This window comes from Onychostoma macrolepis, chromosome 03, assembly GCF_012432095.1.
Source record: "Onychostoma macrolepis isolate SWU-2019 chromosome 03, ASM1243209v1, whole genome shotgun sequence".
Lineage (NCBI taxonomy): Eukaryota > Metazoa > Chordata > Actinopteri > Cypriniformes > Cyprinidae > Onychostoma > Onychostoma macrolepis.
In genome coordinates, this window is record NC_081157.1 from 51,506,044 (window position 1) to 51,521,676 (window position 15,633).

At 43.6% G+C, this 15,633-nt stretch overlaps 1 protein-coding gene across 3 annotated transcripts in view; it reads right to left on the reverse strand.

Annotated features, from left to right (window-relative positions):
* Positions 1-15,108, reverse strand: part of LOC131536168 (butyrophilin subfamily 1 member A1-like) — a 293,670-nt gene extending 278,562 nt beyond the window's left edge. The window contains exons 1-3 of one of the 3 annotated variants that reach the window (XM_058768912.1): positions 14,703-15,108; positions 12,848-14,482; positions 9,626-9,763 (exon numbers count right to left, since the gene is read on the reverse strand). The gene's annotated coding sequence lies outside the window, so the exon portion shown is untranslated. The remainder of the gene's footprint in view (positions 1-9,625; positions 9,764-12,847; positions 14,483-14,702) is intronic. The other 2 variants (XM_058768913.1, XM_058768911.1) reach the window with 2 other exon arrangements.
* Between the last annotated feature and the right edge of the window lie 525 nt (positions 15,109-15,633).

Consider the following 15,633-nt stretch of genomic DNA (forward strand, 5'->3'; position numbering starts at 1 on the left):
GAGTCACCGCAGCACCTCTCAGCTGCTCGTCCAGAGTCACCGCAGCACCTCTCAGCTGCTCGTCCAGAGTCACCGCAGCACCTCTCAGCTGTTCACGTCACGGCTGCTCGTCCAGAGTCACAGCAGCACCTCTCAGCTGTTCACGTCACGGCTGCTCGTCTAGAGTCACAGCAGCACGTCACGGCTGCTCGTCCAGAGTCACCGCAGCACGTCTCAGCTGTTCACGCCACGGCTGCTCGTCAGAGTCACAGCAGCACGTCACGGCTGCTCGTCCAGAGTCACAGCAGCACCTCTCAGCTGTTCACGTCACGGCTGCTCGTCCAGAGTCACAGCAGCACGTCACGGCTGCTCGTCCAGAGTCACAGCAGCACCTCTCAGCTGTTCACGTCACGGCTGCTCGTCCAGAGTCACAGCAGCACGTCACGGCTGCTCGTCCAGAGTCACCGCAGCACGTCCAGAGTCACCGCAGCACGTCTCAGCTGTTCACGTCACAGCTGCTCGTCCAGAGTCACCGCAGCACGTCTCAGCTGTTCACGTCACAGCTGCTCGTCCAGAGTCACCGCAGCACGTCACCGCAGCACGTCACAGCTGCTCGTCCAGAGTCACCGCAGCACGTCACAGCTGCTCGTCCAGAGTCACAGCAGCACGTCACGGCTGCTCGTCCAGAGTCACAGCAGCACCTCTCAGCTGTTCACGTCACGGCTGCTCGTCCAGAGTCACAGCAGCACGTCACGGCTGCTTGTCCAGAGTCACCGCAGCACGTCTCAGCTGTTCACGTCACAGCTGCTCGTCCAGAGTCACCGCAGCACGTCTCAGCTGTTCACGTCACAGCTGCTCGTCCAGAGTCACCGCAGCACGCGTCTCAGCTGTTCACGCCACAGCTGCTCGTCCAGAGTCACCGCAGCACGCGTCTCAGCTGCTCGTCCAGAGTCACAGCAGCACGCCACAGCTGCTCGTCCAGAGTCACCGCAGCACGCCACAGCTGCTCGTCCAGAGTCACCGCAGCACGCCACGGCTGCTCGTCCAGAGTCACCGCAGCACGCCACGGCTGCTCGCCCAGAGTCACAGCAGCACGCCACGGCTGCTCGTCCAGAGTCACAGCAGCACCTCTCAGCTGTTCACGCCACGGCTGCTCGTCCAGAGTCACAGCACGCCACGGCTGCTCGTCCAGAGTCACCGCAGCACGTCCTCAGCTGTTCACGCCACAGCTGCTCGTCCAGAGTCACCGCAGCACGCGTCTCAGCTGTTCACGTCCACAGCTGCTCGTCCAGAGTCACCGCAGCACGTCTCAGCTGTTCACGCCACAGCTGCTCGTCCAGAGTCACCGCAGCACGCCACAGCTGCTCGCCCAGAGTCACAGCAGCACCTCTCAGCTGTTCACGCCACGGCTGCTCGTCCAGAGTCACAGCAGCACGCGTCACGGCTGCTCGTCCAGAGTCACCGCAGCACGTCCTCAGCTGTTCACGTCCACAGCTGCTCGTCCAGAGTCACCGCAGCACGTCTCAGCTGTTCACGTCACAGCTGCTCGTCCAGAGTCACCGCAGCACGTCTCAGCTGTTCACGTCCACAGCTGCTCGTCCAGAGTCACCGCAGCACGTCTCAGCTGTTCACGCGTCACAGCTGCTCGTCCAGAGTCACCGCAGCACGTCTCAGCTGTTCACGTCACAGCTGCTCGTCCAGAGTCACCGCAGCACGTCTCAGCTGTTCACGTCACAGCTGCTCGTCCAGAGTCACCGCAGCACGCGTCTCAGCTGTTCACGTCCACAGCTGCTCGTCCAGAGTCACCGCAGCACGCGTCTCAGCTGTTCACGTCACAGCTGCTCGTCCAGAGTCACCGCAGCACCTCTCAGCTGCTCGTCCAGAGTCACCGCAGCACCTCTCAGCTGCTCGTCCAGAGTCACCGCAGCACCTCTCAGCTGCTCGTCCAGAGTCACCGCAGCACCTCTCAGCTGCTCGTCCAGAGTCACCGCAGCACCTCTCAGCTGCTCGTCCAGAGTCACCGCAGCACCTCTCAGCTGCTCGTCCAGAGTCACCGCAGCACCTCTCAGCTGCTCGTCCAGAGTCACCGCAGCACCTCTCAGCTGCTCGTCCAGAGTCACCGCAGCACCTCTCAGCTGCTCGTCCAGAGTCACCGCAGCACCTCTCAGCTGCTCGTCCAGAGTCACCGCAGCACCTCTCAGCTGCTCGTCCAGAGTCACCGCAGCACCTCTCAGCTGTTCACGTCACGGCTGCTCGTCCAGAGTCACCGCAGCACCTCTCAGCTGTTCACGTCACGGCTGCTCGTCCAGAGTCACCGCAGCACGCCACGGCTGCTCGCCCAGAGTCACCGCAGCACGCGTCTCAGCTGTTCACGTCACGGCTGCTCGTCCAGAGTCACAGCAGCACGTCACGGCTGCTCGTCCAGAGTCACAGCAGCACCTCTCAGCTGTTCACGTCACGGCTGCTCGTCCAGAGTCACAGCAGCACGTCACGGCTGCTCGTCCAGAGTCACAGCAGCACCTCTCAGCTGTTCACGTCACGGCTGCTCGTCCAGAGTCACAGCAGCACGCCACGGCTGCTCGTCCAGAGTCACCGCAGCACGTCTCAGCTGTTCACGTCACGGCTGCTCGTCCAGAGTCACCGCAGCACGTCTCAGCTGTTCACGTCACAGCTGCTCGTCCAGAGTCACCGCAGCACATCACAGCTGCTCGTCCAGAGTCACCGCAGCACGTCACAGCTGCTCGTCCAGAGTCACCGCAGCACGTCACAGCTGCTCGTCCAGAGTCACCGCAGCACGTCACAGCTGCTCGTCCAGAGTCACCGCAGCACGTCTCAGCTGTTCACGTCACAGCTGCTCGTCCAGAGTCACAGCAGCACGTCACAGCTGTTCACGTCTCAGCTGTTCGTCCAGAGTCACAGCAGCACGTCACAGCTGTTCACGTCTCTGTTGATCTTCCAGAGTCACAGCTCGTCACGGCTGACACACCCAGATCATCAAGGTCAGTCTTCCACTATCCCAATTTGATATCTAGTTTGAGGGATGTACCGCTGGTGTCTGCACGCACTGCTGGTATCCCCAAACCAACTCGCACTAACCCTCCTGTTCTTATGCATATTCCCCTGTCCGAGGCACTTCCCCTGATGGGAATCGCTTTATGTTGCGTTTGGGCTGCGTACACCACCGCAGAACTGCCCGAGGTGGCGGCACACGCTGCAGAACCTTCCGAAGCGGCCGGGCTCGCCTCAGCCTCTTGTATGGTGGTGGCGCCCTGCAATGTTCTCTCGGTCTGTCGAGTTGCGGTCGAGGAGACTGTTACCGCTGTAGAACCTCCAGAGGTGGCGGCAACCGCTGCAGAACCTCCGGAGGTGTCGGTGGTATCCACTCACCAACTCTCGTCTTGCTCTGCCACGGCCACAGAGGCCGTCCTTGATTCCTCGTCCTGTCCTGTCGCAGCCAGAAGGGCTGTCCCTGAACTCACGTTCTGTCCTGTCACGGCTATGGAGGCCGTCAATGAACTCTCGTCCTGTCCTGTCACGGCTATGGAGGCCGTCTACAACTCCTCATCCTGTCCTGTCGCAGCCAGAAGGGCTGTCCCTGAACTCTCGTTCTGTCCTGTCACGGCTATGGAGGCCGTCAATGAACTCTCGTGCTGTCCTGTCACGGCTATGGAGACCGTCAATGAACTCTCGTTCTGTCCTGTCACATCTATGGAGGCCGTCAATGAACTTTCTGTGTTCCCTGCCTCGGCCCTTGGGTCCGTGCATGTTCTCTCTCCTCTTTATGTCTCCATTCTCCCTAGGTCCCAGGCTCTGCTGTGGGTTCCTGATCCGTCGTTGTGGGCTCCTGCTCTATCTGCTCCACCGTGGTGGTCTTCTGCTCCACTTGCTTCGTCTGCTCCGCTGTGGTGGTCCACTATCTGGCTCTGGTGGTCTTCTGCGCTGCCCTGGTGGGCTCAAGTCCCGTCTGGTCCGCCCTGGTGGGCTCAAGTCCCGTCTGGTCCGCCCTGGTGGGCTCAAGTCCCGTCTGGTCCGCCCTGGTGGGCTCAAGTCCCGTCTGGTCCGCCCTGGTGGGTTCCAGTCCCGTGCACTCTGCCCTGGCTTCCTGCTCTGCCAGCTCTACCTCGGTCCCAGATCACTCCGCTTCCACAAGGCCCTGGCCCTCCATCCCTCCCCCTGTTCCGCCTCCGCTCCACCTCCCTCCTGATTATAGACTGTGGGGAGCGTCTGGAAGCCGCTCTTAGGGGGCTCTGTCACGAATCTGGTCTGCACTCCCATTCATTCACCACTAGAGGTCACCACACACCACATGGACTCTCACAGCACACAGCACACTGGACTCAATTTCCCATCATCCATTGCACTAATTGAGCACACAGCTGCAGGCACTAATCACACGCACACCTGATCCCACGCACACACTGATCACACACCTTATTTAAACCCTGGACCTTCTCTGCCACACTGCCGAGTATTGTATGCATTTACCGCTCTCCTAGTAGTAGCTACTCTACAAAGCCCTGGATAGTTTTCCCTGCCTGGTTTCCCGTGTTGATTTCTAGCCCGCGTTCCCTGGATTATCTCTCTGCCTTGCCCTCTGGACACTGTTCGCCGATCGTCGACCTTTGCTTGCTCTAGGATTACTCTTTGTCTTGTCCCTGCCATACCTGTTTGCCATTGTTTTGACCCTGCCTGTACGACCACGTCTCTGCCTAAATAAAGCTTGCACATGGATCCGCACGACTCACGTCTCGTCAGCCATGTTACAGGATCATTCAGGGAACAACACAGTATTAAGAATCAAGTGGATGTAAACAACGGGGTCATTTTTATAAATTCAACACTTTTTTTCTCTTGTGGACAATATGTAAATATCTTATCCCTCTTATTTTGGTAAAATAATTAACATTTTGCAGATTCTGCAAGGTGTATGTAAACTTCTGACCTTATATGTGTGTTTGTGCATATATGTACTGTATGTATATGTGTGTGTATAATATATTTAATATTAATTTTAATATTAAAAAGATATTTAATCTTTTTTTTTTTTTTTTAGAGACAACGAAAAGGGGGGAACTGTCTTTAAGCTGTGGAGTCAGATGGAGGGCCTCAAAACGGCATTGCAGAAGACTCGAACAACTAGAACCAACTCAAGCACACAACGGTGACACATTTGTAAGACCTTTCCCTGTGATATAAAATTTCCCTGTGGTAATTATTCAGATTCTTCTCATTCTCATTGTGTAGCACTGTTTTAAGCTTAGTGAATATTATGTACAGTAAGCACTAGAAGTAGAGACTTGTACTACTTGGGGTAGTTTTAAATTAACTTTAATTTTGCTTTTGATGCAAAAATTATCAAAAGAAAAGATGTAGTGTAGTAAAAGATGTTTTGTGTAGTAATTCAATTGTTTTAATATGAATATTGTTTTAGTAGTGTTCAGGACAGTAATTGTCTGTACATCTAAATCAGTTCTTTAAACTTTTTGTTGTCTAAGACCTTGATATTATACCTTAAGGGAAAAAGAAAGATATTTAATTATGTACCCAGACAGCAAGGAGTGTCGGGCCAGATCCAGCCCACATCTGGCCCGTGTGAAATCCATGCGGGCCAGTTGTGGGCGGATCTGGGCTGACACTCCTTGCTGTCTGGGTAAGATGCTTGTAATCATTGCTTTTAAAGGTATTTATCATTTCTACTTAAATAGTCATTATCTACTTGTATGATTTGTATTATCCGGGAACTGTACAAATACTGTGGCATATGGACATTACTCTTTTTATTTGTAACTTTTAAATGCAATACTCTTTTTAAATGCATTTTCTGTAAAGCTGCATTGGAATATGTATTGTGAAAAGCACTGTACAAATAAACAAATTGTGTTTGAATTCTAGATATGTATACAACTTATTTGTGTGTGTGTGTATGAAGGCCTATATATATATATATATATATATAATACACAAAATGAGCTGGCCCAGATCCGGCATGGTACTGGACCAGATCCTGCCCACATTTGGGCCAAATCACCATAAAGGAATCCGCATCTGGTCTGGAGCTGGCCCAGTTCTGGCCCAGATCCGGAAAAAACGGATCCATGCCGGTATTGGCCCGTTGTGCCAAAAGACACCGGCCCAAGTCCGTTATGCGGATCTGGGCCAGAACGTCCGATGGGTCTGGACCAGATCTGGCCCAAATGATTTTTGCTATCTGGGAAATGATTGGTACGATCGCCTGTAGCAACTGAATTATGGGAAAAAAGAAAGGAAAAAAGTCAGTTTGGCAGGGGTTTCGAACACATGCTAAAAGAAGTTGCACTGTGAGACGCCTGTAATGAACGCACTGAGCTGAGCTGCACTGATTCAAGCGCGGATTTTTAGTTTTAAATAGGATTTTACTCTCGGCGTGACATTATGCAGCTGGTTGAATCAAGGAAATGTGCCCGTGTTAACTTGTGACCTGTGTTTACTTAAACTATAATTAGATAAAATAATATAGTTTTATATATAATTATATATAAAAATTAATATTATAGTAAATGTATATTACATTTTATGGTTTCTGATGTTAAAGTACATTTCATTGAGTCTCAGACAACTAACCTTAGCTTAAATTTGTGACTACTGTGGTTTAATTACAAACGCTAGTTCATTCAGATTTAAAATTGTTTTTTAAAGAATTATCTTCTGATCACCAAGCCTGCATTTATTTGATCCAAAAATACTGCAAAAGCAGTAATATTGTGATTTTTACACCCAGATGGTGCATCTTACCCACTGACTCGACTCGGGTCAATTTACCCCTAATCCGGGGCAAACTGAGCCATGGGAACACTTTTTTTTATATATAAGAAACCATATTTTTAGAACCTACTTAATGAATACTTTCATTAGGTGATAGGATGGATACTTTCATTGTACTTCTGCGTCATTTTGCCTTATCTTGAGGACCACATAAAGTAAAAAATGGATTATCTTACCCCACTCTCCCCTATGAGCATTAGACATTTAATTTAATATTTTACAGCATAAATCTATATTATATACCAATAAACAAGTTATTTAGAACATTTATATTATTATAATTAAAGTATTTAGGCCAACACTGTAAAAAAATTGGGATTATGTGATTGCGTGCGCATCGTTCAAATCAGAAATCCAGTCGACTGGAGCAACGCGAGAACGATTGAAGATTAGAGACTTTATTCATAATTCCAAACTGTTGCTTTAAAATTAGAAACAAACGATTCCCTAGAATATCATTATATGCTTAAACATTAAGATTTGTACTCATGGAAATCACTAAAGTAGTCAAATCTGTTCATTAGAAGGGGGTGACCCAATACTTTTGGTAATATAGTATATATATATATACACACACACACACACACACACACAACACAGCACTTTGCTGTTAAACCCTTACACAAAAAGGTACTACACACAATACATTTGCAAAGGTTGCCTCCAACTACAAGCCACCCCGAACAGATATGCAGGTTTGTCTTTTAATCCGGATGCCCCGCCCACATGGACTCTACTATGTATTCCCAAGGGTGAGTACTAACACGATGCACTTACATAAACAACAATATACATATCAATCATATAATTTTCAGTATTATAACAGATATACATGACCATAAATATTCATCATATTGCACAATATGTGTTTTATTCATTGTCATTCCAGTTATCTTGGGTTTTGTATTCCCAACTCTCCCCCAAAACAAGCAACATTTAGGACGGTCCAGTAGGTGCAACGTGTGAATTCAGTGACTTCTGGCTTTCTAGCGGTTAAGGCAAGAAGGGATACGTATGGTGCTACTGGGCAAGTGCACATCAATACAGCGTAATTTTTGTCAAACTGTACAACAATAATTACTATTTTTAATAATTACAGTATGATGAATGACGTCAAGTTGACCGATTCAAGATGGCGGCCGCATCTACATGCCTGGAGCGGTCGAATAGGGCGTCTATATATGTCTATGGCCACAACCCTTTCTAGCCCGCTACCAGAGCAGTGTTGCCAGACGTACGACAATTATCGTATTTTTATGATAATTCTGACCTCTGTACGATCAGTAATGAAAAAATCCCAAAATGTACGATAATTTCAGAATTTTGTGACACTTCAAATGATGGTAGTTGTAGGCATAGGGCTTCTATACTCACACATGAAATCGGCTCATTACAGACACTCGTGCACACCTCAGCCCAGCCAACATGTCCACATGGGATTTATCTGGGCTATATGGGCGTCAACTGGGCATGGCTCTTTGATGGGCTGAATGTGGGCCCCAGCTTGGATAAAACTGTGGGCCGCAGTTAGGTTGCCCATTATTGTTTATTTGTGGGTCCATATGGGCCACATTTGGGCTATATTACAGTTAGCTGGTTTCCGTGTTATCTGGTGACCAACTTCCTGGTTCAGGTCTCCGCTCCAGATGTGATGGAATGACTGCAGCAGATTCACCGATTCTGAAAGCTGACGTGATATTAAACTGTCTAATAAACGCACACTTGCTCATTACATGATTTTGGTATTCTTGTAAAGATTACAAATGATTGGTACTAGTTGGTACATGTTTTCATTCAGATTTAAAATAGTTTTTTAAAGAATTATCTTCTGATCACCAAGCCTGCATTTATTTGATCCAAAAATACTGCAAAAGCAGTAATATTGTGATTTTTACACCCAGATGGTGCATCTTACCCACTGACTCGACTCGGGTCAATTTACCCCTAATCCGGGGCAAACTGAGCCATGGGAACACTTTTTTTATATATAAGAAACCATATTTTTAGAACCTACTTAATGAATACTTTCATTAGGTGATAGGATGGATACTTTCATTGTACTTCTGCGTCATTTTGCCTTATCTTGAGGACCACATAAAGTAAAAAATGGCTTATCTTACCCCACTCTCCCCTATGAGTATTAGACATTTAATTTAATATTTTAAAGCATAAATCTATATTATATACCAATAAACAAGTTATTTAGAACATTTATATTATTATTATTAAAGTATTTAGGCCAACACTGTAAAAAATTGGGATTATGTGATTGCATGCGCATCGTTCAAATCAGAAATCCAGTCAACTGGAGCAACGCGAGGACGATTGAAGATTAGAGACTTTATTCATAATTCCTGGTAAGTTCACTTAATTTTACTTAAGAAATATATCCTTTTAAATTTATTTAAGTTAATGTATAAGCGATATCATGTCACAATAGCCTGCTATCACGACATTTAGACAAGCGGCCTTGGTCTGTGCAGTAAGCTGGAAATTGCTATCATAGCATAGTTAGGCTAAATGCATTTTTCTCATTTTGGCAGTTTAATTTTCTTATTGAGAGCATTTAAAGTAGTGTTTACCCAACTTTTAAGGTAATGCCCAGTGCGAACGACTACTATCTGTCCAAATAACTGATGAATAGCAAAATATGTGAAATTTAATTTGTTTATATGTGTTCCACTGGCCCTAATTGATGTGACATCTTACTATAATTAGAAACTACATGTAAATGAGAAATTGTGTCTATTGCCACTGTAGTTGTACTCGACATTAAAGGAATACTCCACTTTTTTTAAATAGGCTCATTCTCCAACTCCCCCAGAGTTAATAAATTGAGTTTTACCGTTTTGGAATCTATTCAGCCAATCTCCGATAGCACTTTTAGCATAGCTTAGCATAGATCAGTGGTTCTCAACCGGTGGGGCGCGGACACTCTCCCGGGGGGGGCGCGAGTAGGCTACAGGATGGGAGGGAAAAAAACCTGAAAAAAAAAAAATTGCAATTTTTTTTTTATCACTAAACTACTGTCATAAAAAGTTATAGTTTTGTATATACATAACTCCTGAATAAAAATTAAAATGTGTTTGGACTGATTTAAAAAAAAAAGAGAGTCATTGAGTCGTTCATTCAAACGATTCGTTCAAAACACTGAATCATTCAAAACACGATTGAGTGTTGCTGTGAGATGCTCTATGCTGTGATCTTTGTTTGGATTCATAGGATCTATTTTCGCTGCTAAAATAGACCAAAACAGTCATTATTTCGTCTAAAATTCTAAGACTCTAAACACCGTCGAGCCGCTCTTCACAGTCACGGCACAGTCTCGTGTTGTTTACACCAGCGCGGCAATTTTTTCATCACTAATTGATGGATGTCTAAAATATAAAAATAAAGAGAAGCCTAAAACAGGCCCGGCCCGCGTCTGAACTACGCCGTGAAAATTGGCCCGATCGAAGCCCTCGGTAGAAATCACGTTTCCCCCTGACATTGCATCAAATTAACTATTTTGGACCAACTGCCTCACGGGCCGGATGAAATCTCTTTGTAAGGCAAAGCAGGCTCAGGTCTCACATTAACATCACCTACCTGCAAACTTCTGTAAAAAATGCAGATGATGCCTACTATTAGGCCTAGTAATAATAACAATAACAAAGCATAAATTAATATCAGAGGTCTGGTGCCAATTCCCAATTATAGCAATAGCCTAGTAATGATAATAGGCCTATACTGATGATGATAATAATAATAACAACAACAACAATAAAGCATGTAACTTTATATAATTATATAGCAATAGCCTAGTAATGATGATAGGCCTACTACTACTCATATAATAATAATAATAATGTCTGCAAGCTCACATTAGAAGTCTGGTGCTACTGCCAATTATAACAATAGCCTAGTAATGATAATAGGCCTACCTACCGCTACTGATGATAATAATAATAATAATAATAATAATAATAATGTGGGCCTAAAAATAATAGCCTAGGGCTATCTGTCTATGCAAAGTGGTGTGGGTGGTGTGGGGGAACTATACTCCCATTCCAGCGTAATAATCAAGGAAGTTTGCTGCCGTAACATGGCCGCAGCAGGCGCAGTGATATTACGCAGCGCCTGAAAGTAGTCCCCAGCTATATCATAACTAGTTCCCTAGCTGGGGACTACTTTCAGGCCAACTTCAATCAAAATCAAAACTTCCTTGATTATTACACCGGAATGGGAGTATAGTTCCTAATCATATTTAATGTTCAAACTGTTGAGTTTATTTATAACATATGATATTATTAAGTAGCATAAGCGAGCTGTTTTTCTTATCATGATTGCAAATGTTACATAGTTCAGTAAATAATTAGTTAAAATTAAGTTACTTACTTTTTAGACACAATATTGACTGTTGTTTTATTTCACCAACGAAAATCGTTCCAAACAAAGATCAAAGCAAAACTCAGCGGTGTTTTTACTGAATGATTCAGAATTCTGAACAAATCGGTTCAATGAATGACTCAATTGACTCACTCATTAAATTATTTGCTGCCACCTACTGGCGGTTTAGTTTCACATTTAAAAAATATAGTTGCAATTTTACAACATTTCTTATTTGTAATTTCAAAAATTAATGTAAAACATTAATGTCATAACACAGTTGTAATTTTGCATTGTAAATTATTTAATTTGATTGGTGTTAGTTCTACAATGTATTGTTATAAATGAATTTATTAATCAAATGTAAGAATTTGTTTATTTTAAAATATATGACTTTTTGGGTGTTCATTTTGGTCTCATTTATGTAATGTAATTAATGCATTTAAAGAAATCACAAAATCATTTTCTTTATTTCTAGTAGGTGCAAAGAATAGCAGCTGATGTGGAGAAATGTTTGATGCTTCAAGACTCTCTGAAGCTGATTATATTATGTAATGTATTAATTCTTATTAATTCTGTAAATCATTTGATAAACTTGTATTTTAGTTTACATTTTATATTGAAATACCGTATTGTAGGTTACATTATTGCTTATATTGATTAATTTCAGGTGCACCCAGTGGCTCTTGACTAGGCCTATTCGAGGGTCACATGGTTGTGAATTCATACCTCAACTTTGCGGCTGGATTTTGAGTCTTATTACAACTTCAGTCTGGCGTCCCGGGAGCAGGCGTCTTTTGCACACTTGAATTATTTCAAAGGTAACAAGTAATTTAATTTGTGAAAAAGGTTACTTATTTAGTTTAAGTACTGGTAAATGCTGATTGTATTTTATAAGTGGCATTTATACATTTATTTTATTGAGCTAGTTTCATTCAATACTGAACTTTATTCTAAAGCTTCTGCTTGTTTTTATGTGCAGACAAGACGGATACACAGAGGCAAAACAAGTGGAAAGGTCTCAGAGAAGAGGGACAACCCTCGTGTGTGTGCTCATCTCAGACAGTTGATGGACTTTCAGTATGTATTTATTAAATTGTCTTTTGCAGGAATATTCTAAATTTAATAGAACATAAGCTCAAACAACAGAATTTGTGTTATAATGGTGACTCCAGCATTTTATTTTAATCCTTTTTTTAACCAAAATTATACAAATTCTGTAGAAAGTTAATGTTCTATACGGCTTATTTTTGTGATGTAACAGGTTTTTGTAGTTATTTTGTGATGCTATGCTATTTTTTACCAGACATTTTTATTTTTACCAGTAAAGGCCCTGCAATGTCTTTCTGCCAGTTTTAATAAATATTTATTCGTAACAATTTTGACTTATTCATTTGTAAATGTATTAAGATAATGCATTTATATCAGTATTTTACAGTTAAAATTATTCTTTGTAGGATTTTCATTGTTAAATTATTAAAACATCATCTTGGATTTAGGGGTATTTCACATACAGCAGTTAAGTGTAATTTGCTTTGCAGTATTATACTGTAATCCATTTTATCCATATGGCTGTAATAAAATATTGTAAATATGATGTGTTATAGATTACTAGCACCAAGACAAGTGATTATAATGGGAAATACACTTAATTACAAGAATTGAAATGTGAAAAACTGCTAAATATTATATGATTTACCTGCTGGAGCTTTGAATTCATGTTTGCAATGTTGAACTTCCTTTAGAGCCTCCCTTCACTCTTTCTCTGTGTCTTCTTTTTTGTGAAGCCATTTTTTTTTTTTTTTTTTTTTGTCTACAAAGTGTGCCAACAACAGCAAATTTTGTGTAATTTATATCAGATCTGATCGGATACAATGATTTGATTAGACATTCTAATTCTAAGAAAGTGGATATTTTGTTGTTAGCACTTTTAGAAGACCGAGAGCAAATCATTACTGACAGAAATACAAAAACAAACTACCAAATTACTAATTCAGCGGATCAACCATTGACTGTAATGTGGATTGTAATGTTGGCTATCTACCTGTTAATGAACGACCTTAGGTTACTATCGTCTCCACTCTCCAGAGAGCGGCACACAGATTGTGAGTGATGCTGCGGAGCGGCGGGAAAACACGGAGCAGATTCGTGTGGATCTTTAGCGGCACGGTAACTGAATGCTTTGAGCCACGGGAGGGGGGCATCTCAGCCGATGAGGGCAAAGGGTCAGTGGCTCTAGTCACCGGGACACCCCCCTGTGCACAGCCCTGTTTTCCATTGTTGTTTAGCCTTATGACTGTGTGGTTTCATGGGCTGTTTGTCTTCATGAATAAGCAGCGGCGGCGCTAGGGCGGGGCTTGATGGGGCAGAAACTTGTATAGTGACATAAATAGCCATTTTGTCACTTGAGGTGTTGTAGGGTGGTTTCTGACGCGTGAGATCCAAACAAGAAAAATCGTCCTCCAAATACTGCTTTATCAGATTTATTCATCACACAGCTCGTACAGGTCATTTTAACTCACAGTTCCTCTGCACAGTGCACATAAAATCCCATCGGATGCCTTCACTAAGACTAGGTTCACACTGCAGGCTGAAGTGGCCCAAATCCGACTTTTTGCCCAAATGTGACCCATATCTGATTTTCTTATGACAGTCTGAACAGCACAAATCCGATTTTCTCAAATCAGGCCCAGGCCACTTTCATATTGTGCCTCCCTCTAATTATACACCTGACTTTTCTTACTCTTTGCCTACCTATATACTCATTAAGGCCCACACTCCACCCAGTGCTCAAAAAACAGAATTACAACAGACATGATGTCAGTTATTTCAGTTATATTTGTGTGTATGCATATATAGGCTGCATTTTTATTGAGGGTCAAGTACACACATGCAGGGTTACTCTTAAAAAGTAATTAATTAACAGAATCAAATAAGATCTTACAGGACAAAGTGAATTTTCATTTAAAAATCACAATGTCCAATATGATACAAATCAATAAAACATCTTACAGGAAAAATTAAAATCCCATCAAATAAAACACAATGTCCAATAGGATTCGAAGAAGATCAGTAAGATCATAACGGATAAACTGAAATTCCAATAGGATTTTTTGACAAGGGCCTGTACACTTGTACCAAGTTTCTTGCTTTTATGAAAAAGTGAACATATCACCAGGACTAACTGTTTATGTTTTCAAAACACATGAGTCCTGTAACAGAGGCTCAAAATCTTCCTGATGTAAACTGACCCAAAATGAGGAACCTGGAGAAATCTTCATCATTGCATTTGGCCTTAAGTTCCGAATTTTAGGCCTACCGTGATTTTCCTTCACTGAAAATAATGTAACATCTAAATTAATTGGTTATATTCAAGTCACATATATTATTTAATATCACTGAATCAACCTACAGTATGTTGATTTACACCAACAAAACTAATGGGTTATATCAGACACAAAGTGAACTCTTTAAAGTAACCACTTTTTAAAAGTATAGTCCTTTAGTTTACGATCCTAAGAAGGTTTCCTGACTCGGAAAACAACAGATCTTACCGGAGGTTGCGGAAGAATATAACTCCTTGTAGGTCACAAATCCAACATAACGCTAGAAAACAAAAAACAGCACAAAACCCGAATAGATCACGTTTTTAAATGAAATCCGTCGAGAGCTTTGTCAGGCAAAAGAAACGGAAATGGCAGCTGCTGGGGGTTTTTTCCTTTCACTTTAGATCTGTTGCTCTTCCTCTTCCTGCCACAAGATCTGTGGTTCTAACGTCTGTGGTCATGAAATCATCTGAAGGCCTCCACTGGACCCTTACTGGACCCCCTGCTGTTTGTGTTACAAGTACCGGCTGGTATCGTGTAAACGGCTTATATGCTCTCGCTCTGAAACAGGAGAAATAAGTGAAAAGAGGCAAAGTCTGCGTCCGTTTCTCATCTCGCTCAGCAGAAAGAGAAAGACCGCAAAATGGGACAAACTGACGTAATGCCCCGAAAGCACAATACGCACCACACTGCCCCCTGCTGACGAACTCCACAATTACTCCTGCCCGCTATATAAAATATATTAGTGCAAATGAATGGTAGACACAGGTTAATTACCCCTGAACAAAATTAAGAACAAACATTTCTTTATAAAATTACAAAAACTACCACAAATGTGATAACAATTTAATAGGGCATCACACGCTCCCTGACAAAAAAAAAATGGCTCCTGACATTTCCAAAAATCTTTGTCAAAACCGTTAAACCCTTTTAACTCTTAACTTTGATCCTCAAATCTCTATTCAATGAACAAGCATAGTAGGTGGACTGTATGTGGCTGGAACTTGGTAAGAATATGGTAAGTATGGTGTCTGAGGGTAATGGAGTGGATACGGATATGGCATACAATAAGGCGGTATGTATGGAAAGAGTGAGTGTGCAGGTGTAGTGTGATGAGACGCTTCTATGACAGGTACATAAGGTGCTGGGTAAACAGTCA